This window comes from Enoplosus armatus, chromosome 17 (assembly GCF_043641665.1).
Source record: "Enoplosus armatus isolate fEnoArm2 chromosome 17, fEnoArm2.hap1, whole genome shotgun sequence".
In the NCBI taxonomy this organism is placed as follows: domain Eukaryota; kingdom Metazoa; phylum Chordata; class Actinopteri; order Centrarchiformes; family Enoplosidae; genus Enoplosus; species Enoplosus armatus.
In genome coordinates, this window is record NC_092196.1 from 1789440 (window position 1) to 1812819 (window position 23380).

General features: G+C 46.6%; 2 non-coding genes across 2 annotated transcripts; both read right to left on the reverse strand.

Moving 5' to 3' along the window:
- Nucleotides 1-7076: 7076 nt before the first annotated feature.
- trnam-cau (transfer RNA methionine (anticodon CAU)) lies at nt 7077-7148 on the reverse strand. Its single transcript has one exon. It is a non-coding gene; the product is annotated as a tRNA-Met (tRNA).
- Nucleotides 7149-7535: 387 nt separating this feature from the next.
- Nucleotides 7536-7607, reverse strand: trnam-cau (transfer RNA methionine (anticodon CAU)). The gene has a single exon. It is a non-coding gene; the product is annotated as a tRNA-Met (tRNA).
- Between the last annotated feature and the right edge of the window lie 15773 nt (nt 7608-23380).

Consider the following 23380-nt stretch of genomic DNA (forward strand, 5'->3'; position numbering starts at 1 on the left):
TTCTTGACATTGTCTCCTCAGTAGCAGCAATAGTAGGCAGAGTGCTCGTAGAACTCTTTCCTACACTGGAGCGACGACATAAACAAATGCGCGTAGCTGATGACGCAAGTGTACTCCGCTTCTTCTTCTTCTTGATGCATTTATGGCGGTTGGCAAACAATGTTATGGCGCATTACCGCCACCAACTGCTACAGAGAGTGGATCAAGTATACTCGTACACATATAGTGGCCTGATTCACATCCTTCCACTGATTTCACACTATTCCACTGATCAACAGTTGGTGGCGGTGATGAGCAAAGAAAAGTAGCAACGTGTCAACAAAGGCAGTGCTTGCTAGCATCCATGTTTGGTTGCTAACCAACATGGATGTAATGATGACAGTCAGTTAAATATTAGATTTTGTTTATAGTGACCCTCCTGCTTCTTTGAGTGACCATCTTTTTCTGTGTCCTCTTTGCCCTCTTTTGACCGGTGTTAAGCTACCGTCAATGAAACCCAACGCTTGCTGCACAGATGTGTTTCACATTAAAAGCCTTTCAAAAGCTAAAGGCATAAACCTCTCCTTTACCTGGGTACCAGGCTTTTAATGTGAAATATCTGCAGGAAATGACAGTAACTTAAAGCATAACATTGTAAATGTAAATAGTGTTTCTTTTCAAAACAAGTTCCACAGTGGTGAGAATGACATGACATTGTTGAATTTAACATTTGCCTCTATGGGTGGCAGTCACATATTTATTGTGCCCCCCCACACACACAACTTGTCAAGTGTTGAGGAAGTCATTGCAATATAATGATTAATATGGTTTTATGATATGATGATAGATGTTACAAGGAATTTGAACTGAACTGTTGGAACAAAGTGTTAGATACCTGGGTTGATCAACATTCCAAGCCTCATGGAGGCCACAAGCTCCAGGTAGTGGCCAAAGGAATTTGATACAGCAGCCAAAATGAGTTCCGTATGCAGGGTGCCTGGGCTCACCCTTAGGGACAGGGTGAGGAGCTCAGATAGCTCAGAGTAGAACCGCGGCTGCTGCTTCACATTGAAAGGAGCAAATGTTCACCTGGGGGAGGCTGGGCCAGAACACGCCAGGGAGATTTTATATCCCATCTGGCCTGCCTTGGGATCACCCCAGGAGAAGCTGGAGGACGTGGCTGGAGAAAAAGGACATAACCCATCACAACCCAGACCCAAATAAGTGGCAGAAATCCCTGCATCTGTTGAAAGATGGTCTCTGGTGTCAGATGCGAATGCCCTCCTTGATCTCTTTCTGACTCCTGATGGATCACCTTTGACATCTTCCCAGTGGAGGCTGTGGGAGGTTTTTGTCTGGTGTTCACAGGCAGCTTGAGGTCCGTTTCTGGTGTTCATTCAGTCTCTTGTCCAGGGTCCTTGCTTTTTCACTGATATAGTGTTCCTCACAGTTGTGTCATGATGATGTCTTAAACCACTCCAGTCTTCCTTTCAGGGGAGGTCCTGTGTTTTGGGTGTACACAGGTGTTACTACAATACATCTGAATAAAAGTTACATAAAGTGTGTGTGACGTCTGATAAACAGTGGTGGGAGAAGTATGCAGATCCTTTACTTGAGTAAAAGTACTAATACCACACTGTGAAAACACTGGTAAAGTATGAAAGTATTATCAGCACAATGTACTTAAAGTATCGGCAGTAAAACTGGACATGTTGCAGTAAAATGTTCCCTGTCAGTGTTTCTATTCTATCTGACGTTTCTGCTGCATTAATGTGTCTGTTGCATTTTACTGCTGTAGATGTTTCAGGTTGAGCTCATTTCAACTACTTTATATACTGCTGGGTAGTTTAATCTACAGCAATGCATCATTTTCTATATCATCACGTTTGTGACGTTGCCATCCTGTGAGAACCACACGAAAAACAGCCCTGTTTTCAGCCCATACGGGAAGTTGAGGAGTATGAAAAATTGTAATCTGAAAAGTGACCTCAATCTGTCAAACAAATGTAGTGGAGTAAAAAGAACAAAATTTGCCTCTGACATGACGTGGAGGAAAAAAGTGGAGCATAAAATGGAAATACTCAAGTAAAGTACAAGTACCTTCAATTTGTACTTAAGGACAGTACTTGAGTAAATGTACTCCACCACTGCTGATAAATTTCCTCAAGTGAGTCAGTGTTGTTTGGCAGTAAATACTACATTGGTACCGGTTCAGAGCGGCTACAGATGAGGCCTTACCCATGTCGTTTTTTCATACAGGCTTTGTAAAAACGCGACTTCAAAAAGTGTGAACAGGCTGACCACTGTCCAATCACATTGGTGACTATTCACAGCGACTACAGATGAGGCGTTACCCATGTTGCTGCATTGGTCAGGCTTAGTGGAAACGCAAGTTCAAAAGGTGTGAACAGGCTCACCACTGTCCAATCACATTGGTATCCTTTCAGATTGACTAGAGTTGAGGCCTTACCCATGTCACTGCATTGGCCAGGCTTAGTAAAAACACAACTAGGAATGGTGTGAACAGGCTGACCACAGTCACATGACAATGGTACCCATTCAAAGCGACTACAGATGAACCACTGCCCACTGTCCAATCACATTGGTGACTGTTCACTGAATACACATGAGGCTGGGTTCTTGAAGGAGATGATGCAGCTAGTAAAACACTGTTAGCAGAGGATAGTTTCGATCTATCGACCTCGTTGGTCAGGCTTAGTGGAAACGCAAGTTCAAAAGGTGTGAACAGGCTCACCACTATCCAACCACATTGGTGACTATTCACAGCGACTACAAATGAGGCCTTACCCATGTTGCTGCATTGGTCATGCTTAGTAAAAACACAACTTGGAATGGTGTGAACAGGCTGACCACAATCACATGACAATGGTACCCATTCAGAGGGACTACAGATGAACAAAAGGCCTCTCCTTGAAGGAGATGATCAAGCCAGAAGAATCTCATCAGTTAGCCAAGCTCCAAGCATGCCTTAAGGACATAAAGACCTGGATGACCTGTAATTATCTGATGTTGAACTCAGACAAGACAGAAGTTATTGTTCTTGGCCCTGAACACCTCAGAAACACAGTATCTAAGGATATTGTTACCCTAGATGGCATTGCCCTGGCCTCCAGCGCCACCGTGAGGAATCTCAGAGTTGTCTTTGATCAGGACATGTCCTTTAACTCCCACGTAAAACAAACTTCAAGGACTGCCTTCTTTCACGTCCGTAACATTGCAAAAATCAGGAAGATCCTGTCTCAAACAGATGCAGAAAAATTAGTCCATGCATTTGTCACGTCTAGGCTGGATTATTGCAATTCCTTATTATCAGGCTGTCCCAATAAGTCCCTGAGGACTCTCCAGCTGATCCAGAATGCTGCTGCACGTGGACTGACAGGAACCAGGAAAAGAGATCATATTTCTCCTGTGTTAGCTTCGCTGCACTGGCTCCCTGTAAAATCTAGAATAGAGTTTAAAATCCTTCTCCTGACTTACAAAGCTCTTACTGGTCATGCACCATCATATCTTAAAGAGCTCATAGTACCCTATTACCCCACTAAAGCACTGCGCTCCCAGAGTGCAGGGTTGCTTGTGATTCCTAGAGTCTCCAAAAGCAGAACAGGAGCCAGAGCCTTCAGCTATCAAGCTCCTCTCCTGTGGAATCGGCTCCCAGTTTGGGTTCGGGGGGCAGACACACTCTCTACTTTTAAGAGTAGGCTTAAAACTTTGCTTTTTGATAACGCTTATAGTTAAGGGCTGGCTCAGGCCTGCCTGGACCAGCCCCCTAGTTATGCTGCTATAGCCCTAGACTGCTGGGGGACTTCCCATGATGCACTGAGCTTTCCTCCTCTCCCTCTTCATCTTTGCACATTCATCACAGTCCAATGCATGTTACCAACTTTATTTCATCCCCACAGTTTCTTTGTGCTTTCTCGTCTCGCAGGTTGCTGTGGATCGTGGTCCTGGTACGCCTGGGTGCTGCTGCCATGGGCCTGCCTGACTCTCATCACTACAGTTATTATGTTTAGTCGTAGTTCTCTTACTATTAAAGCTGCTATTATTAATCTCAGCTACTATTACAGCTGTAACTACTATTATCAGTCATATTTCCAGTATTATTATAATTATAGCTGCTGTTTCTACTGCTAGTGCTTCCATACATCTCTGCCTGTCTGTCTGTCTGTCTGTCTGTGTCTCTACGTCTATCTCTCTCTCTGTCTCTTTCTGTCTGTCTGTCTGTCTCCCCCCCTCTCTCTTACTCCCTCTCAAACCGAACCGGTCAAAGCAGATGACCCCCCCACCTAGAGTCTGGTTCTTCTCGAGGTTTCTGCCTCTTAAAAGGAAATTTTTCCTTGCCACTGTCGCCAAAGTGCTTGCTCATGATGGGAACTGTTGGGTCTCTATAATACAATTATAAAGAGTCGGTCTAGACCTACTCTATTTGTAAGTGTCATGAGATGACTTTTGTTGTGATTTGGCACTATATAAATAAAATTTAATTGAATGACGCAACTAGTCAAGCACTGTTGACGCTTTCACCTGCGCAAGTCTGCTGTTGAGAAACACAAGTGGTACTTCGAACCCACAATTAGTGGCTCAGTAAAGACGCAAGTTCAAAGGGTGTAAACAGTCCAATCACATTGGTATCCTGTCAGATTGACTAGAGTTGGGGCCTTACCCATGTCGCTGCGTTGGTCAGGCTTAGAAGAAAAGTAAGTTCAAAAGGTGTGAACAGGCTCAACACTGTCCAATCACATTGGCTCAGTGAAGATGCAAGTTCAAAAGCTGTAAACAGGCTGACCACAATTCAGTCACATTGGAATCCTTTCAGAATGGTGTGAAAAGGCTGACCACAGTCACATGACATTGGTACCCATTCAAAGCAACTACAGATGAACCACTGCCCACAGCCCAATCACATTGATGACTGTTCACTGAATACCCATGAGGCTGGGTCCCTGAAGGAGATGATGCAGCTTTAAAACACTGTAAGCAGAGGCTAGTTTTGATCTATCAACCTCTGGGTTATGGGCCCAGCACTCGTCCGCTGCGCCACTCTGCTGTTGAGAGTTACAGCTGGGACGCGAACCCACAATCAGTGGCTCAGTGAAGATGCAAGTTCAAAAGGTGTAAACCGGCTGAGCACAGTCCAGTCACATTGGTATCCTTTCAGATTGACTACAGTTGAGGCCTTACCCATGTCGCTGTAGTAGAAAAGCAAGTTCAAAAGCTGTGAAAAGGCTCACCACTGTCCAATAACATTGATATCCTTTCAGAATGGTGTGAAAAGGCTGACCACAGTCACATGACATTGGTACCCATTCAAAGCGACTACAGGTGAACCACTGCCCACTGTCCAATCACATAGATGACTGTTCACTGAATACCCATGAGACTGGGTGCCTGAAGGAGATGACGTAGCTTTAAAACACTGTTAGCATCTATCGACCTCTGGGTTATGGGCCCAGCACTCTTCCGCTGGGCCACTCTGCTGTTGAGAGCTACAGCTGGGACTCGAACCCACAATCAGTGGCTCTGTGAAGATGCAAGTTCAAAAGGTGTAAAGAGGCTGACCACTGTCGAATCACATTGGTATCCTTTCAGAATGGTGTGAAAAGGCTGACCACAGTCACATGACATTGGTACCCATTCAAAGCGACTACAGGTGAACCACTGCCCACTGTCCAATCACATAGATCACTGTTCACTGAAAACCCATGAGGCTGGGTGCGTGAAGGAGATGACGCAGCTTTAAAACACTGTTAGCAGAGGATAGTTTCGATCTATCGACCTCTGGGTTATGGGCCCAGCACGCTCCCGCTGCGCCACTCTGCTGTTGACAGCCACACCTGGGACTCGAATCCACAATCAGTGGCTCAGTGAAGATGCAAGTTCAAAAGGTGTAAACAGGCTGACCATAGTCCAATCACATTGGTATCCTGTCAGATTGACTAGAGTTGTGGCCTTACCCATGTCGCTGTGTTGGTCAGGTTTAGTAGAAACGCAAGTTCAAAAGTTGTGAAAAGGCTCACCACTGTCCAATCACATTGGCTCAGTGAAGATGCAAGTTCAAAAACTGTAAACAGGCTGACCACAGTCCAGTCACATTGGGATCCTTTCAGAATGGTGTGAGAAGGCTGACCACAGTCACATGACATTGGTACCCATTCAAAGCGACTACAGATAAACCACTGCCCACAGTCCAATCGCACTGATGACTGTTCACTGAATACCCATGAGGCTGGGTCCCTGAAGGAGATGACATAGTTTTAAAACACTGTTAGCAGAGGACAGTTTCAATCTATCGACCTCTGGGTTATGGGCCCAGCAGACTTCCGCTGCGCCACTCTGCTGTTGAGAGTTACAGCTGGGACTCGAATCCACAATCAGTGGCTCAGTGAAGATGCAAGTTCAAAAGGTGTAAACAGGCTGACCACAGTCCAGTCACATTGATATCCTTTCAGATTGACTACAGTTGAGGCTTTACCCATGTCACTGTGTTGGTCAGGCTTAGTGGAAACGCAAGTACAAAAGGTGTGAACAGGCTGACCACTGTCCAACCACATTGGTGACTATTCACTGCAACTACACATTAGGCCTCACTCATATTGCTGCGTTGTCAGGCTTAGTGGAAACGCAAGTTCAAAAGGTGTGAACAGGCTCACCACTGTCCAATCACATTGGCTCAGTGAAGATGCAAGTTCAAAAGGTGTAAACAGGCTGACCATAGTCCAATCACATTGGTATCCTGTCCGATTTACTAGAGTTGTGGCCTTACTCATGTCGCTGCGTTGGTCAGGCTTAGTAGAAACGCAAGTTCAAAAGGTGTGAACAGTCTCACCACTGTCCAATCACATTGGCTCATTGAAGATGCAAGTTCAAAAGCTGTAAGTTCAAAAGCTGACCACAATTCAGTCACATTGGTATCCTTTCAGAATGGTGTGGAAAGACTGACCACAGTCACATGACATTGGTACCCATTCAAAGCGACTACAGATGAACCACTGCCCACAGTCCAATCACATTGATGACTGTTCACTGAATACCCATGAGGCTGGGTCCCTGAAGGAGATGACATAGTTTTAAAACACTGTTAGCAGAGGATAGTTTCGATCTATCGACCTCTGGGTTATGGGCCCAGCACGCTTCCGCTGCGCCACTCTGCTGTTGAGAGCTACAGCTGGGACTCGAACCCACAATCAGTGGCTCTGTGAAGATGCAAGTTCAAAAGGTGTAAACAGGCTGACCACAGTCCAACCACATTGATATCCTTTCAGATTGACTAGAGTTGAGGCCTTACCCATGTCGCTGTGTTCGTCAGGCTTAGTAGAAACGCAATTTCAAAAGCTGTGAAAAGGCTCACCACTGTCCAATCACATTGATATCCTTTCAGAATGGTGTCAAAAAGGCTGACCACAGTCACATGACATTGGTACCCATTCAAAGTGACTACAGATGAACCACTGGCCTCTGTCCAATCACAGTGGTGACTGTTCACTGAATACCCATGAGGCTGGGTCCCTGAAGGAGATGACATAGTTTTAAAACACTGTTAGCAGAGGATAGTTTCGATCTATCGACCTCTGGGTTATGGGCCCAGCACGCTTCCGCTGCGCCACTCTGCTGTTGAGAGCGACAGCTGGGACTCGAACCCACAATCAGTGGCTCTGTGAAGATGGAAGTTCAAAAGGTGTAAACAGGCTGACAATAGTCCAATCACATTGGTATCCTGTCAGATTGACTAGAGTTGTGGCCTTACTCATGTCGCTGCGTTCGTCAGGCTTAGTAGAAACGCAAGTTCAAAAGGTATGAACAGTCTCACCACTGTAAAATCACATTGGCTCAGTGAAGATGCAAGTTCAAAAGGTGTAAACAGGCTGACCACACTCCAGTCACATTGATATCCTTTCAGATTGACTACAGTTGAGGCCTTACCTATGTCGCTGTGTTGGTCAGGCTTAGTAGAAACGCAAGTTCAAAAAGTGTGAACAGTCTCACCACTGTCCAATCACATTGGCTCATTGAAGATGCAAGTTCAAAAGCTGTAAACAGGCTGACCACAATTCAGTCACATTGGTATCCTTTCAGAATGGTGTGGAAAGACTGACCACAGTCACATGACATTGGTACCCATTCAAAGCGACTACAGATGAACCACTGCCCACAGTCCAATCACATTGATGACTGTTCACTGAATACCCATGAGGCTGGGTCCCTGAAGGAGATGACATAGTTTTAAAACACTGTTAGCAGAGGACAGTTTCGATCTATCGACCTCTGGGTTATGGGCCCAGCACGCTTCCGCTGCGCCACTCTGCTGTTGAGAGCTACAGCTGGGACTCGAACCCACAATCAGTGGCTCTGTGAAGATGCAAGTTCAAAAGGTGTAAACAGGCTGACCATAGTCCAATCACATTGGTATCCTGTCAGATTGACTGGAGTTGTGGCTTTACTCATGTCGCTGCGTTCGTCAGGCTTAGAAGAAACGCAAGTTCTAAAGGTATGAACAGTCTCACCACTGTACAATCACATTGGCTCAGTGAAGATGCAAGTTCAAAAGGTGTAAACAGGCTGACCACAGTCCAGTCACATTGATATCCTTTCAGATTGACTACAGTTGAGGCCTTACCTATGTCGCTGTGTTGGTCAGGCTTAGTAGAAACGCAAGTTCAAAAGCTGTGAAAAGGCTCACCACTGTCCAATCACATTGGTATCCTTTCAGAATGGTGTGAAAAGGCTGACCACAGTCACATGACATTGGTACCCATTCAAAGCGACTACAGATGAACCACAGCCCACAGTCCAATCACATTGATGACTATTCAAGAATACCCTTGAGGCTGGGTCCCTGAAGGAGATGACATAGTTTTAAAACACTGTTAGCAGAGGATAGTTTCGATCTATCGACCTCTGGGTTATGGGCCCAGCACGCTTCCGCTGCGCCACTCTGCTGTTGAGAAGCACAGCTGGGACTCAAACCCACAATCAGTGGCTCAGTGAAGATGCAAGTTCAAAAGGTGTAAACGGGCTGTCCATAGTCCAATCACATTGGTATCCTGTCAGATTGACTAGAGTTGTGGCCTTACTCATGTCGCTGCGTTCGTCAGGCTTAGTAGAAACGCAAGTTCAAAAGGTGTGAACAGTCTCACCACTGTCCAATCACATTGGCTCAGTGAAGATGCAAGTTCAAAAGCTGTAAGTTAAAAAGCTGTAAACAGGCTGACCACAATTCAGTCACATTGGTGTGAAAAGGCTGACCACAGTCACATGACATTGGTACCCTTTCAAAGCGACTACAGATGAACCACTGCCCACAGTCCAATCACATTGATCACTGTTCACTGAACACCCATGAGGCTGGGTCCCTGAAGGAGATGACATAGTTTTAAAACACTGTTAGCAGAGGATAGTTTCGATCTATCGACCTCTGGGTTATGGGCCCAGCACGTTCCCGCTGCGCCACTCTGCTGTTGACAGCCACACCTGGGACTCGAATCCACAATCAGTGGCTCAGTGAAGATGCAAGTTCAAAAGGTGTAAACAGGCTGACCATAGTCCAATCACATTGGTATCCTGTCAGATTGACTAGAGTTGTGGCCTTACCCATGTCGCTGTGTTGGTCAGGTTTAGTAGAAACGCAAGTTCAAAAGTTGTGAAAAGGCTCACCACTGTCCAATCACATTGGCTCAGTGAAGATGCAAGTTCAAAAACTGTAAACAGGCTGACCACAGTCCAGTCACATTGGGATCCTTTCAGAATGGTGTGAGAAGGCTGACCACAGTCACATGACATTGGTACCCATTCAAAGCGACTACAGATAAACCACTGCCCACAGTCCAATCGCACTGATGACTGTTCACTGAATACCCATGAGGCTGGGTCCCTGAAGGAGATGACATAGTTTTAAAACACTGTTAGCAGAGGACAGTTTCAATCTATCGACCTCTGGGTTATGGGCCCAGCAGACTTCCGCTGCGCCACTCTGCTGTTGAGAGTTACAGCTGGGACTCGAATCCACAATCAGTGGCTCAGTGAAGATGCAAGTTCAAAAGGTGTAAACAGGCTGACCACAGTCCAGTCACATTGATATCCTTTCAGATTGACTACAGTTGAGGCTTTACCCATGTCACTGTGTTGGTCAGGCTTAGTGGAAACGCAAGTACAAAAGGTGTGAACAGGCTGACCACTGTCCAACCACATTGGTGACTATTCACTGCAACTACACATTAGGCCTCACTCATATTGCTGCGTTGTCAGGCTTAGTGGAAACGCAAGTTCAAAAGGTGTGAACAGGCTCACCACTGTCCAATCACATTGGCTCAGTGAAGATGCAAGTTCAAAAGGTGTAAACAGGCTGACCATAGTCCAATCACATTGGTATCCTGTCCGATTTACTAGAGTTGTGGCCTTACTCATGTCGCTGCGTTGGTCAGGCTTAGTAGAAACGCAAGTTCAAAAGGTGTGAACAGTCTCACCACTGTCCAATCACATTGGCTCATTGAAGATGCAAGTTCAAAAGCTGTAAGTTCAAAAGCTGACCACAATTCAGTCACATTGGTATCCTTTCAGAATGGTGTGGAAAGACTGACCACAGTCACATGACATTGGTACCCATTCAAAGCGACTACAGATGAACCACTGCCCACAGTCCAATCACATTGATGACTGTTCACTGAATACCCATGAGGCTGGGTCCCTGAAGGAGATGACATAGTTTTAAAACACTGTTAGCAGAGGATAGTTTCGATCTATCGACCTCTGGGTTATGGGCCCAGCACGCTTCCGCTGCGCCACTCTGCTGTTGAGAGCTACAGCTGGGACTCGAACCCACAATCAGTGGCTCTGTGAAGATGCAAGTTCAAAAGGTGTAAACAGGCTGACCACAGTCCAACCACATTGATATCCTTTCAGATTGACTAGAGTTGAGGCCTTACCCATGTCGCTGTGTTCGTCAGGCTTAGTAGAAACGCAATTTCAAAAGCTGTGAAAAGGCTCACCACTGTCCAATCACATTGATATCCTTTCAGAATGGTGTCAAAAAGGCTGACCACAGTCACATGACATTGGTACCCATTCAAAGTGACTACAGATGAACCACTGGCCTCTGTCCAATCACAGTGGTGACTGTTCACTGAATACCCATGAGGCTGGGTCCCTGAAGGAGATGACATAGTTTTAAAACACTGTTAGCAGAGGATAGTTTCGATCTATCGACCTCTGGGTTATGGGCCCAGCACGCTTCCGCTGCGCCACTCTGCTGTTGAGAGCGACAGCTGGGACTCGAACCCACAATCAGTGGCTCTGTGAAGATGGAAGTTCAAAAGGTGTAAACAGGCTGACAATAGTCCAATCACATTGGTATCCTGTCAGATTGACTAGAGTTGTGGCCTTACTCATGTCGCTGCGTTCGTCAGGCTTAGTAGAAACGCAAGTTCAAAAGGTATGAACAGTCTCACCACTGTAAAATCACATTGGCTCAGTGAAGATGCAAGTTCAAAAGGTGTAAACAGGCTGACCACACTCCAGTCACATTGATATCCTTTCAGATTGACTACAGTTGAGGCCTTACCTATGTCGCTGTGTTGGTCAGGCTTAGTAGAAACGCAAGTTCAAAAAGTGTGAACAGTCTCACCACTGTCCAATCACATTGGCTCATTGAAGATGCAAGTTCAAAAGCTGTAAACAGGCTGACCACAATTCAGTCACATTGGTATCCTTTCAGAATGGTGTGGAAAGACTGACCACAGTCACATGACATTGGTACCCATTCAAAGCGACTACAGATGAACCACTGCCCACAGTCCAATCACATTGATGACTGTTCACTGAATACCCATGAGGCTGGGTCCCTGAAGGAGATGACATAGTTTTAAAACACTGTTAGCAGAGGACAGTTTCGATCTATCGACCTCTGGGTTATGGGCCCAGCACACTTCCGCTGCGCCACTCTGCTGTTGAGAGCTACAGCTGGGACTCGAACCCACAATCAGTGGCTCTGTGAAGATGCAAGTTCAAAAGGTGTAAACAGGCTGACCATAGTCCAATCACATTGGTATCCTGTCAGATTGACTGGAGTTGTGGCTTTACTCATGTCGCTGCGTTCGTCAGGCTTAGAAGAAACGCAAGTTCTAAAGGTATGAACAGTCTCACCACTGTACAATCACATTGGCTCAGTGAAGATGCAAGTTCAAAAGGTGTAAACAGGCTGACCACAGTCCAGTCACATTGATATCCTTTCAGATTGACTACAGTTGAGGCCTTACCTATGTCGCTGTGTTGGTCAGGCTTAGTAGAAACGCAAGTTCAAAAGCTGTGAAAAGGCTCACCACTGTCCAATCACATTGGTATCCTTTCAGAATGGTGTGAAAAGGCTGACCACAGTCACATGACATTGGTACCCATTCAAAGCGACTACAGATGAACCACAGCCCACAGTCCAATCACATTGATGACTATTCAAGAATACCCTTGAGGCTGGGTCCCTGAAGGAGATGACATAGTTTTAAAACACTGTTAGCAGAGGATAGTTTCGATCTATCGACCTCTGGGTTATGGGCCCAGCACGCTTCCGCTGCGCCACTCTGCTGTTGAGAAGCACAGCTGGGACTCAAACCCACAATCAGTGGCTCAGTGAAGATGCAAGTTCAAAAGGTGTAAACGGGCTGTCCATAGTCCAATCACATTGGTATCCTGTCAGATTGACTAGAGTTGTGGCCTTACTCATGTCGCTGCGTTCGTCAGGCTTAGTAGAAACGCAAGTTCAAAAGGTGTGAACAGTCTCACCACTGTCCAATCACATTGGCTCAGTGAAGATGCAAGTTCAAAAGCTGTAAGTTAAAAAGCTGTAAACAGGCTGACCACAATTCAGTCACATTGGTGTGAAAAGGCTGACCACAGTCACATGACATTGGTACCCTTTCAAAGCGACTACAGATGAACCACTGCCCACAGTCCAATCACATTGATCACTGTTCACTGAACACCCATGAGGCTGGGTCCCTGAAGGAGATGACATAGTTTTCAAACACTGTTAGCAGAGGATAGTTTCGATCTATCGACCTCTGGGTTATGGGCCCAGCACGCTTCCGCTGCGCCACTCTGCTGTTGAGAGGTACAGCTGGGACTCGAACAAACAATCAGTGGCTCTGTGAAGATGCAAGTTCAAAAGGTGTAAACGGGCTGACCATAGTCCAATCACATTGGTATCCTGTCAGATTGACTAGAGTTGTGGCCTTACTCATGTCGCTGCGTTCGTCAGGCTTAGTAGAAACGCAAGTTCAAAAGGTGTGAACAGTCTCACCACTGTACAATCACATTGGCTCAGTGAAGATGCAAGTTCAAAAGGTGTAAACAGGCTGACCACAGTCCAGTCACATTGATATCCTTTCAGATTGACTAGAGTTGTGGCCTTACTCATGTCGCTGCGTTCGTCAGTCGTAGTAGAAACGCAAGTTCAAAAGGTGTGAACAGTCTCACCACTGTCCAATCACATTGGCTCATTGAAGATGCCAGTTCAAAAGCTGTAAGTTCAAAAGCTGTAAACAGGCTGACCACAATTCAGTCACATTGGTATCCTTTCAGAATGGTGTGAAAAGGCTGACCACAGTCACATGACATTGGTACCCATTCAAAGCCACTACAGATGAACCACTGCCCACAGTCCAATCACATTGATGACTGTTCACTGAATACCCATGAGGCTGGGTCACTGAAGGAGATGACATAGTTTTGAAACACTGTTAGCAGAGGATAGTTTCGATCTATCGACCTCTGGGTTATGGGCTCAGCACGCTTCCGCTGCGTCACTCTGCTGTTGAGAGCTCAAGCTGGGACTCGAACCCACAATCAGTGGCTCTGTGAAGATGCAAGTTCAAAAGGTGTGAACAGTCTCACCACTGTCCAATCACATTGGCTCAGTGAAGATGCAAGTTCAAAAGCTGTAAGTTCAAAAGCTGTAAACAGGCTGACCACAATTCCACAATCCACAATTGGTCACATTGGTATCCTTTCAGAATGGTGTGAAAAGGCTGACCACAGTCACATGACATTGGTACCCATTCAAAGCGACTACAGATGAACCACTGCCCACAGTGCAATCACATTGATCACTGTTCACTGAATACCCATGAGGCTGGGTCCCTGAAGGAGATGACATAGTTTTAAAACAGTGTTAGCAGAGGATAGTTTCGATCTATCGACCTCTGGGTTATGGGCCCAGCACGCTTCCGCTGCGCCACTCTGCTGTTGAGAAGCACAGCTGGGACTCAAACCCACAATCAGTGGCTCAGTGAAGATGCAAGTTCAAAAGGTGTAAACGGGCTGTCCATAGTCCAATCACATTGGTATCCTGTCAGATTGACTAGAGTTGTGGCCTTACTCATGTCGCTGCGTTCGTCAGGCTTAGTAGAAACGCAAGTTCAAAAGGTGTGAACAGTCTCACCACTGTCCAATCACATTGGCTCAGTGAAGATGCAAGTTCAAAAGGCTGACCACAGTCCAGTCACATTGGTATCCTTTCAGATTGACTAGAGTTGAGGCCTTACCCATGTCGCTGTGTTGGTCAGGCTTAGTAGAAATGCAAGTTCAAAAGGTGTGAAAAGGCTCACCACTGTCCAATCACATTGGTATCCTTTCAGAATGGTGTGAAAAGGCTGACCACAGTCACATGACATTGGTACCCATTCAAAGCGACTACAGATGAACCACTGGCCTCTGTCCAATCACAGTGGTGACTGTTCACTGAATACACATGAGGCTTTACCCAGGAGGCTGGGTCCCTGTAGGAGATGATGTTGCTTTAAAACACTGTTAGCAGAGGATAGTTTCGATCTATCGACCTCTGGGTTATGGGCTCAGCACGCTTCCGCTGCGTCACTCTGCTGTTGAGAGCTCAAGCTGGGACTCGAACCCACAATCAGTGGCTCAGTGAAGATGCAAGTTCAAAAGGTGTAAACGGGCTGTCCATAGTCCAATCACATTGGTATCCTGTCAGATTGACTAGAGTTGTGGCCTTACTCATGTCGCTGCGTTCGTCAGGCTTAGTAGAAACGCAAGTTCAAAAGGTGTGAACAGTCTCACCACTGTCCAATCACATTGGCTCAGTGAAGATGCAAGTTCAAAAGCTGTAAGTTAAAAAGCTGTAAACAGGCTGACCACAATTCAGTCACATTGGTGTGAAAAGGCTGACCACAGTCACATGACATTGGTACCCTTTCAAAGCGACTACAGATGAACCACTGCCCACAGTCCAATCACATTGATCACTGTTCACTGAATACCCATGAGGCTGGGTCCCTGAAGGAGATGACATAGTTTTAAAACACTGTTAGCAGAGGATAGTTTCGATCTATCGACCTCTGGGTTATGGGCCCAGCACGCTTCCGCTGCGCCACTCTGCTGTTGAGAGTGAGAGCTGGGACTCGAACCCACAATCAGTGGCTCTGTGAAGATGCAAGTTCAAAAGGTGTAAACAGGCTGACCATAGTCCAATCACATTGGTATCCTGTCAGATTGACTAGAGTTGTGGCCTTACTCATGTCGCTGCGTTCGTCAGGCTTAGTAGAAACGCAAGTTCAAAAGGTATGAACAGTCTCACCACTGTAAAATCACATTGGCTCAGTGAAGATGCAAGTTCAAAAGGTGTAAACAGGCTGACCACACTCCAGTCACATTGATATCCTTTCAGATTGACTACAGTTGAGGCCTTACCTATGTCGCTGTGTTGGTCAGGCTTCGTAGAAACGCAAGTTCAAAAGCTGTGAAAAGGCTCACCACTGTCCAATCACATTGGTATCCTTTCAGAATGGTGTGAAAAGGCTGACCACAGTCACATGACATTGGTACCCATTCAAAGCGACTACAGATGAACCACTGCCCACAGTCCAATCACATTGATGACTGTTCACTGAATACCCTTGAGGCTGGGTCCCTGAAGGAGATGACATAGTTTTAAAACACTGTTAGCAGAGGATAGTTTCGATCTATCGACCTCTGGGTTATGGGCCCAGCACGCTTCCGCTGCGCCACTCTGCTGTTGAGAGCTACAGCTGGGACTCGAACAAACAATCAGTGGCTCTGTGAAGATGCAAGTTCAAAAGGTGTAAACGGGCTGACCATAGTCCAATCACATTGGTATCCTGTCAGATTGACTAGAGTTGTGGCCTTACTCATGTCGCTGCGTTCGTCAGGCTTAGTAGAAACGCAAGTTCAAAAGGTGTGAACAGTCTCACCACTGTACAATCACATTTGCTCAGTGAAGATGCAAGTTCAAAAGGTGTAAACAGGCTGACCACAGTCCAGTCACATTGATATCCTTTCAGATTGACTAGAGTTGTGGCCTTACTCATGTCGCTGCGTTCGTCAGTCGTAGTAGAAACGCAAGTTCAAAAGGTGTGAACAGTCTCACCACTGTCCAATCACATTGGCTCATTGAAGATGCCAGTTCAAAAGCTGTAAGTTCAAAAGCTGTAAACAGGCTGACCACAATTCAGTCACATTGGTATCCTTTCAGAATGGTGTGAAAAGGCTGACCACAGTCACATGACATTGGTACCCATTCAAAGCCACTACAGATGAACCACTGCCCACAGTCCAATCACATTGATGACTGTTCACTGAATACCCATGAGGCTGGGTCACTGAAGGAGATGACATAGTTTTGAAACACTGTTAGCAGAGGATAGTTTCGATCTATCGACCTCTGGGTTATGGGCTCAGCACGCTTCCGCTGCGTCACTCTGCTGTTGAGAGCTCAAGCTGGGACTCGAACCCACAATCAGTGGCTCTGTGAAGATGCAAGTTCAAAAGGTGTGAACAGTCTCACCACTGTCCAATCACATTGGCTCAGTGAAGATGCAAGTTCAAAAGGCTGACCACAGTCCCGTCACATTGGTATCCTTTCAGATTGACTAGAGTTGAGGCCTTACCCATGTCGCTGTGTTGGTCAGGCTTAGTAGAAATGCAAGTTCAAAAGGTGTGAAAAGGCTCACCACTGTCCAATCACATTGGTATCCTTTCAGAATGGTGTGAAAAGGCTGACCACAGTCACATGACATTGGTACCCATTCAAAGCGACTACAGATGAACCACTGGCCTCTGTCCAATCACAGTGGTGACTGTTCACTGAATACACATGAGGCTTTACCCAGGAGGCTGGGTCCCTGTAGGAGATGATGTTGCTTTAAAACACTGTTAGCAGAGGATAGTTTCGATCTATCGACCTCTGGGTTATGGGCTCAGCACGCTTCCGCTGCGTCACTCTGCTGTTGAGAGCTCAAGCTGGGACTCGAACCCACAATCAGTGGCTCAGTGAAGATGCAAGTTCAAAAGGTGTAAACGGGCTGTCCATAGTCCAATCACATTGGTATCCTGTCAGATTGACTAGAGTTGTGGCCTTACTCATGTCGCTGCGTTCGTCAGGCTTAGTAGAAACGCAAGTTCAAAAGGTGTGAACAGTCTCACCACTGTCCAATCACATTGGCTCAGTGAAGATGCAAGTTCAAAAGCTGTAAGTTAAAAAGCTGTAAACAGGCTGACCACAATTCAGTCACATTGGTGTGAAAAGGCTGACCACAGTCACATGACATTGGTACCCTTTCAAAGCGACTACAGATGAACCACTGCCCACAGTCCAATCACATTGATCACTGTTCACTGAATACCCATGAGGCTGGGTCCCTGAAGGAGATGACATAGTTTTAAAACACTGTTAGCAGAGGATAGTTTCGATCTATCGACCTCTGGGTTATGGGCCCAGCACGCTTCCGCTGCGCCACTCTGCTGTTGAGAGTGAGAGCTGGGACTCGAACCCACAATCAGTGGCTCTGTGAAGATGCAAGTTCAAAAGGTGTAAACAGGCTGACCATAGTCCAATCACATTGGTATCCTGTCAGATTGACTAGAGTTGTGGCCTTACTCATGTCGCTGCGTTCGTCAGGCTTAGTAGAAACGCAAGTTCAAAAGGTATGAACAGTCTCACCACTGTAAAATCACATTGGCTCAGTGAAGATGCAAGTTCAAAAGGTGTAAACAGGCTGACCACACTCCAGTCACATTGATATCCTTTCAGATTGACTACAGTTGAGGCCTTACCTATGTCGCTGTGTTGGTCAGGCTTCGTAGAAACGCAAGTTCAAAAGCTGTGAAAAGGCTCACCACTGTCCAATCACATTGGTATCCTTTCAGAATGGTGTGAAAAGGCTGACCACAGTCACATGACATTGGTACCCATTCAAAGCGACTACAGATGAACCACTGCCCACAGTCCAATCACATTGATGACTGTTCACTGAATACCCTTGAGGCTGGGTCCCTGAAGGAGATGACATAGTTTTAAAACACTGTTAGCAGAGGATAGTTTCGATCTATCGACCTCTGGGTTATGGGCCCAGCACGCTTCCGCTGCGCCACTCTGCTGTTGAGAGCTACAGCTGGGACTCGAACAAACAATCAGTGGCTCTGGGAAGATGCAAGTTCAAAAGGTGTAAACAGGCTGACCACAGTCCAGTCACATTGATATCCTTTCAGATTGACTACAGTTGAGGCCTTACCCATGTCGCTGTGTTGGTCAGGCTTAGTAGAAACGCAAGTTCAAAAGGTGTGAACAGTCTCACCACTGTCCAATCACATTGGCTCAGTGAAGATGCAAGTTCAAAAGGCTGAGCACAGTCCCGTCACATTGGTATCCTTTCAGATTGACTAGAGTTGAGGCCTTACCCATGTCGCTGTGTTGGTCAGGCTTAGTAGAAATGCAAGTTCAAAAGGTGTGAAAAGGCTCACCACTGTCCAATCACATTGGTATCCTTTCAGAATGGTGTGAAAAGGCTGACCACAGTCACATGACATTGGTACCCATTCAAAGCGACTACAGATGAACCACTGGCCTCTGTCCAATCACAGTGGTGACTGTTCACTGAATACACATGAGGCTTTACCCAGGAGGCTGGGTCCCTGTAGGAGATGATGTTGCTTTAAAACACTGTTAGCAGAGGATAGTTTCGATCTATCGACCTCTGGGTTATGGGCCCAGCACGCTTCCGCTGCGCCACTCTGCTATTGAGAGCCAGAGCTGGGACTCAGAATCAGAACCAGAATCAGAATCAGAAACTGTTTATTGCCAAGTAACATACATTACAAGGAATTTGCTGTGGTCTGAAGGTGCTATTGTTTTGATAACAAATAAGTCGAATATAAAAGCTAAAATAAGAATAAGAATAAAAATAAAAATAAAAATAAAAAATAAGATAAGATAAATAACAACAGTGCAGTGACCAGAATAAAGTAAAGTGTCCAGATAAAGTGTCCAGTAGGGGGTGGGTGCGTTAATGTAACGCAGTGGGGACAGGGGTGATGTACGTTAATATAACGTATTGCTTGTGTTTGTGTTCTGGGGGGTCAGTGAGAGTTTGTCAGGTTGACTGCAGAGGGGAAGAAACTGTTTTTGTGGCGGGAGGTTTTGGTCCTGATGGACCGCAGCCTCCTGCCAGAGGGGAGGGGGTCGAACAGATGGTGTCCGGGGTGGGAGGGGTCGGCAGCGATCTTCCCTGCTCTCCTCAGGGTCCTGGAGGAGTACAGGTCCTGCAGAGATGGGAGGTTGCAGCCGATCACCCTCTCTGCAGAGCGGATGATACGCTGCAGTCTGCGTCTGTCCTTGGTGGAGGCAGCAGCGTACCAGACGGTGATGGAGGAGGTGAGGATGGATTCTATGATGGCGGTGTAGAAGTGAACCAGCATTTTTTGTGGCAGGTTAAACTTCCTCAGCTGCCTCAGGAAGTACATCCTCTGTTGGGCTTTCTTGATGACGGAGCTGATGTTCAGCTCCCACCGGAGGTCCTGGCTGATGATGGAGCCCAGGAAACGGAAGGACTCCACAGTGTCCACTGGAGAGTCACACAGGGTGATGGGGGCGGGTGGGGCTGCGCTCTTCCTAAAGTCAACAACCATCTCCACTGTCTTTGAAGCGTTAAGCTCCAGGTTGTTGTTGTTGCACCAGGTCACCAGGTGGTCAATCTCCCACCTGTAGGCAGACTCATCCTCACCAGAGATGAGTCCGATGAGGGTGGTGTCGTCCGCGAACTTCAGGAGCTTGACGGACTGGTGACTGGAGGTGCAGCTGTTGGTGTAGAGGGAGAAGAGTAGAGGAGAAAGAACGCAGCCTTGAGGGGAGCCGGTGCTGATCGTCCGCGAGTCTGAGACGTGTTTCCCCAGCTTCACGTGCTGCTTCCTGTCAGACAGGAAATCTGTGATCCACCTGCAGGTGGGGTCAGGCACGTTCAGCTGGAAGAGCTTGTCCTGAAGAAGAGCCGGGACGATCGTGTTGAAGGCAGAGCTGAAGTCCACAAACAGGATCCTGGCATAGGATCCTGCGGAGTCCAGGTGCTGGAGGATGAAGTGTAGAGCCAGGTTGACGGCGGCGTCTACAGACCTGTTGGCTCTGTAGGCGAACTGCAGGGGGTCCAGCAGAGAGTCTGTGATGGATTTGAGGTGGGACAGGACCAGGCGTTCAAATGATTTCATGACCACAGAGGTCAGGGCGACGGGTCTGTAGTCATTTAATCCTGTGGGCCCTGGTTTTTTGGGGACGGGGATGATGGTGGAGGCCTTGAAACAGGCTGGCACGTGGCATGTCTCCAGTGAGGTGTTGAAGATGTCCGTGAACACCGGAGACAGCTGATCGGCGCAGCGCTTCAGGCAGGATGGGGAGATGGAGTCTGGTCCAGCAGCTTTACGCGGGTTTTGTCTCTTGAAGAGTCTGTTCACATCTCTTTCAAGGACAGACAGAGGTGTCGATGCTGGAGGAGTGGGGGGCGCTGTGGGGGGCAGCTGTGGTGGTAGGAGGTGTGAGAGTTCAGCCCCAGGTGTGATGAGGGGGTTGGGGCTGTTGGGCAGGAGCTGGTGGGTGATGGTGTGGGGGATGGTGTCAGGACTGTCCCATTGTCTTTCAAAGCGACAGTAGAAGTCGTTGAGGCTGTTGGCGAGGCGTCGGTCGTTAGCAGAGTTGGGGGCTCTTGGCTTGTAGTTGGTGATCTGCCTGAGCCCCCTCCACACAGAAGCAGAGTCATTGGAGGAGAACTGGCAGTCAACTTGCAGTCTCTCTGAGTACAGTCGTTTAGCTTCCCTCACCGCCTTGCTAAACTTGTACTTGGCTTCCTTAAACTCTGCTCTGTTGCCACTCTTAAACGCCTCAAACCCACATTCAGTGGCTCAGTGAAGATGCAAGTTCAAAAGGTGTAAACAGGCTCACCACTGTACAATCACATTGGTATCCTTTCAGATTGACTAGAGTTGAGGCCTTACCAATGTCGCTGCATTGGTCAGGCTTAGTAAAAACACAACTCGGAATGGCGTGAACGGGTTGACCACAGTCACATGACATTGGTACCCATTCAGAGTAACTACAGATGAACCACTGGCCACTTTCCACATTAAATATTGAGTATCACATTGGTGACTCTTCATGTGATGATGCAGCTAGTAAAATACTGTTAGCAGAGGATAGTTTCAACCTATCGACCTCTTTCCAGCACACTTCCGCTGCGCCAAAGCTGTGGAACAAATGTCCGTAAGGAGGGGGGAAGAAGGGGAAAGAGGAAAAAGGAAGAAAAAAGAAAGAAGGAGAGAAAAGATGAGTGAGAGGCTGAACAACTAAAGTTGCGTAACTGTTACAAAGTTGCTGCTTTGTGAAATTTTTATTTCATTGCTGAAATTGTAGTTTCTCTTGGATAAGGGAGGATTGACGTGGATCCAAGGGTCACCGGTTCGAGTCCCATGCAGCACAGAGGGCCTAAAGCTTATTGGTGAGCTTAGTGAGTTGTCTTAACACCTTAGAAAGTCCAGTCACAGTCCATTACTGTGTTGTTGTACCTAACATTGGTGTTTTGGTTTATTTAGTTATTTTTAGAATTCTTGTGAAACAAATTCTCAATAAATTTGAGATTGACAAATTATTTAGATTAGAACTGCAGGTCAGTATTTATTTAGTAATGACTATTTCGGGCGAGATTGAAATCAAGACCTCATCAATTCAAAAACAACTGGCATGTGTAGTGACTTTTAAGGTTTAACATTTGTTTAAAAAGAAAAAAATATTGAATTTAAGAATCAAAGAAATTACTTCCTTCAAGTTTTAGTGCCCAGTCTCTGCAGGTGGAGGGGGAGGTGGGGCAAGAGGGGCAACAGGAGTATGGGGGGCATGGTATGCAGGTGCTGGAATAGCAAGAAAACTGAAAGGGGCTGAGGCTTGAGGACAGACAGGGGTTGTTTGGGGGAAGACAAACATAGGACCAGAAGCAGGAGGCTTTGGAAAAAGCTGCTTCTGGCCTGATGGCTTTGGCCTGATAGCCCGTTGGGTAGCAGTGACAGGAGCTGCAGCCCGCCACTTTCGCCTTTGCCAGTCCTGCAGTGCTTGGGGATAAGTTGTACACATGTTCAGTGCCGTGTACCGTTTGAGGAGGAGCAGCAGGACGGACATCGGCAGGTTGAAGGGCCTTCGAAGCCACAGGAAGTGGACCTGGTCTTCGTCACAGCTTTAAATAGCTGCTTTCTTAGAAGTAACTTGGAATATGGAGACAGCGTTTGTTTCAGAATATTTACTCTAATAACATATGACTGAAAATAAATTGATCTATTTGCTGATGTGATCAAAGCTGCATAGGAAACCATCTGAAGTTTGACAATGACATTCGACGCCCCCTTGAGTTCAAAATAAGCCTTTTCTTATTTGGACCCCGGAACCACAGCTTCCACCCAACACACACACACACACACACACATTCACTCACACTCAGACATAAACATACACACTCCATCTGTTGCTGTCTCTCCCTTTCACACACACACACACGCAAATAAAACACAGACACAGAGGTACCCGAGGAAATAAAGAAATGAAATGCTCGGCTGAAAAGCGGCGGCAGGGAGGACAAGAACAAGAAATTAGGCCTGGGGGGGGGTGAACGAGGGAAATGGGAAATGAGGAGGAAGACACGAGAAAAGACAAAGGGGAAGAAGACAGATAGATGGAGGAGGAAATGTGAAAATTCACTGAACCGAGGTTAGTTGAGATCATTGCCGAAAAAACGTTTAGCCTTCAGATTAGGGTTGTTCTATTCAGTTCGTCGTACTGAGTATTTGAGCATTATCACTTTGATAACCGAGGACTCTCCTTCTGCCCTCTAATGTAGAAGAAGTGATTTGAATGTTCCCTATCTACAGTTCAGTAAAGGAGTTCAAACTGAGGGCAGTTTTACAAACAGTGGGGTGTCTTTCCTTGTAATTGAAAAACTTCTACATTAAAAAAAGGAATTAGGGCCCACAAGGACACACAACTGCACAGGTACACACACACACACACACATATTCGGCGAAAGAGAAAGAAATTCCACATCTCAGATATTTGTAA